Source organism: Alligator sinensis, unplaced genomic scaffold (assembly GCF_000455745.1).
Source record: "Alligator sinensis unplaced genomic scaffold, ASM45574v1 scaffold771_1, whole genome shotgun sequence".
Taxonomy (NCBI): Eukaryota; Metazoa; Chordata; order Crocodylia; family Alligatoridae; genus Alligator; species Alligator sinensis.
In genome coordinates, this window is record NW_005842911.1 from 478,077 (window position 1) to 481,540 (window position 3,464).

The following is a 3,464-nucleotide window of genomic DNA, read 5'->3' on the forward strand; positions in this document are numbered from 1 at the left end:
AGTCCTCCAGGACTTGGCCCGTGCGCCACGAGCGTTCAAATATTCCCACCAGTGGCTCTACAATGATGTCGGCCAGTGCCTTCAGCACCCTCGGATGGAGCTCATCCGGGCCTGCCAACTTAAAGGCATCCAGTTCTTCCAAGTGACTCTGCACCATCTCAGGGTCTACGCATGGCAGTCTGGCGCCTTGCTGCTGCCTCTCTACAACCCCAGTGAGAGACTTGTCGTGCCCCTCGCTTAGGAACACTGAGGCAAAGAACTCGTTGAGGAGTTCAGCCTTGTCCCCTCTGTCCGTCACCAATTGTTTTGCCCATTTAGCAGGGGTCCTATTCCTCCCTGGGCCTTCCTTTTACTCCCTATATATCTAAAAAACAATTTCTTGTTGTCTTTTACTTGGGATGCCATCCTCAGCTCCATGGTAGCTTTGGCCGTCTAACTGCCTCCCTACAAGCACGAGCAGAGGAGGTATATTCGTCTTTGGTGATCTCTCCCTGTTTCCACTTTTTATGTGCTCCCCTTTTGTCCCTTAGGCTGCCTTGGATTTCTGTGGTCAGCCAGAGAAGCCTCCTGGCCCCTTTTCCTCTTTTACCTCGCACGGGGATCGTCTTGCTTTGTACCCGAAGGATCGTTTCCTTAAGGCACACATGATGATGATGTTCTTGGTTGACTGTGACAATTGACAACCCAATTCTGTTATCTTATTTTAATGTCTTTCTTTTACCCTGGTCATTATCAGTTAGAATGAAGTCCAGTGCAAGCAGGGTTTATAAGCTAGGTATTCATTAAAAAAACAAGAACCAAAGTAAATCATCATATGGAGAAGCCAGATATGGATCGAGAACCTGAGTCATCCCAGCAACCTTTGTTTTCCTTTGAAAATGAGGTTTAGCATTGCAGAAAGACAGTATCATCTGCTAATTCCTAACTCCATATCTTGCTTTTAATTTACAGGTTTTCCTTTGTTCTGTGGCTATTTTTGGGGGGTTTAGCATGGCATGCAATATCCAGAGCTCTATTGACGGCTCCAATGGGAGAACCCAAAACCATATGAGGCCCTAAACCAAAGAAGCCCCCAGAGGCATAGCGGGGACATATTTCTCCTGGGAATGAGGTGCCTACGTAGCTCTCCTGGGGGCAAGAGCTGAGGATGGGTCCCAGGAAGGTGATGGCAACTGGAGCGGGGTAGACCATGGCCCTGGAGTCACCGCACGATGTGACGCATGGCTCATTCCAGACATCAGCATATGGTTGAGGGCACATCACATCGCAGAGTGGCCAGCAACAGGAGCTGATCAGCTGTCTGTTGAAAGACATCCTTCTGCAATTGCGGGAAACCTGGAACACACAGTGTGTGGTAGAGTAACTCATCTTGGGGTGTTTTTTTTATATGTCTCTGTCCCCTGCTCCTCTGCTCTGTTGTGTTCTCACACCGCTCCTTTTCTTCCCTCCCTCCCTTTTTTTCACGGTAGACATAAATAAAGACTCTCAGCATTTCCACAACAAATTTTCTCTCTACTCAAACAGTTATTAGTATGTAAAGTACTTGGTTAAAGTGGATGATTGCCATCCCTTTATTACATAAGACACCATGGTAGTACAGACACTCCTACACTTTGCCCAAAGCTATTTGCTGAGTCAGTGAGCTTGAGGCCCTATTCTGCGCAGTGCTATGTCAATGTAGAGCAATACATGTTCACTCTCTATGGGTGTTTCTAAATTCATTCAGCAAGACAGACAAGTGGTAAAATGGTGATTGTTATGCCCAGTTTTTGTGTGTGTGTGTTTTTGTTTTTTTTTTTAATTTTGTTTCAAAGACCAAATCAGTACTGAATTCTATCAGGCAAAGCCCAATTGTCAAGTTCCAAATTTTGACCAAGCAGAACTCAATCATTCAAGTCTAAGTGGCTCATACCACCCAAGCAAGTATCCTTCTTCCCAGAGACATCAGTCCTGGGCTTCAGAAACCCCACAAATCTGTGGCAGGCATCCTATATGCAAGCTCAGGGCTCAGAAACCCTGTGATTTGGAAGCCTCCTATCCATACTTGGTCCTAAACAAAAGGCTGGGGAGAAAGCCAGGGGGAAAACATTCCCTCATTGCCACAAAATTCTGTGCAGTTGAGTTTTCCACACCTGGGGAAGCTTGCAGGGGTCAGTTGGCCCTGAGTGCAAGGGACAGGCTGGGCCCTGGAAGAACCACCACTATGATCCTTGTATGTCCTCTACAGGGCAACAAGAGATAACAGGGTAGTTCTTCATTACAGCAAAGCTTATGGGGCAAGTTTTTAGTGAATCTCATCCTATTTAGAATAATAAATAGGGCTGGAAGGGACCTGAAGAGGCCATCCAGTCCAACCTCTTGCTCTAAGCAGCAGCATCCTTGTCTAAACCTGCTCAATCAATTGTTTGTCTTACCTGATCTTAAAAAACTCACAACCCCTCTTGATAATCTGCTCCAGAGCTGGGCCACCCTCCTAAGGAGCATGCTCCTAATACTCAACTTAAATTTTCCTTGTTGCAATTTAAGACCATTACTTCATACAATGTTCTGTACCAGTCATTTCTGTTTTTTGAGGCTGTTCTCACCTCAGTCCTCTCTTCTCCAGACAACATAACCCCAGTTCACCTCAACCTTTCCTTGCATGCCATGCTTTCTAGGCCTTTTGCAGTCAAAGCAATGATGATTATTATCAAAGCTAGTGCAACACAGATTTTTCAGTTTCCAGCAGTTTTTAAGTGCCCAATTTTGCATGTGACGTTGAAAAGCTTGTAAATTCTATCCACCTATTAACCGGCGTACACCCAGTGGAAGGGGTGGGGAGGGGGTTATCTCCAAAGAGGAGTATACCTCCACTACTCGGGCCTGTAAGGGGGGCTGTTAGGAAAGCTAAGGCGGACATAGAGCTAGGACTAGTGTTCAAGATCAAAGATAATAAAAAGTCCTTTTTCAAAAATATAAGGAGGATGAAGAAGGTGCCGGGAAATGTGGGGCCCCTGCAAGATATGTTGGGCAATCTGGTGGTTGTGCCAGAGGAGAAGGCAGACCTCTTTAACAAATTCTTCACCTCCGCTTTCTTGTGCAGGGACCGGGACTCCCCCACTGTGATTCAAGTGGGACTTGAGGGGAATGCCTCCAGACCTAAGGTTGAGGAGGACTGGGTTAGAGTGCTTCTGGAGGGGCTGGACGTGTTCAAGTCAGCAGGTCCAGATGTTCTCCACCCCAGGGTGTTTAGGAGCTAGCAGGGGTTATTTCAGGGCCCTTGGCATGGCTTTACAAGCGCTCATGGTGCTCAGGCCAGGTGCCAGATGATTGGAAGATAGCCAATGTGGTTCCCATCTTTAAAAAAGGGAGGAGGGAGGATCCAGGCAATTATAGACCTGCATCGGATGCAGGTGTTGCTGTGGATATAGTCTTTCTGGACTTCAGCAAGGCCTTTAACACTGTTGACCACCCCATCCTCATTA

At 46.8% G+C, this 3,464-nt stretch overlaps 1 non-coding gene across 1 annotated transcript; it reads right to left on the reverse strand.

The window, feature by feature from the left end:
• Positions 1–2,068: 2,068 nt before the first annotated feature.
• Positions 2,069–2,236, reverse strand: LOC112548077. The gene has a single exon (XR_003091872.1). It is a non-coding gene; the product is annotated as a U1 spliceosomal RNA (small nuclear RNA).
• Between the last annotated feature and the right edge of the window lie 1,228 nt (positions 2,237–3,464).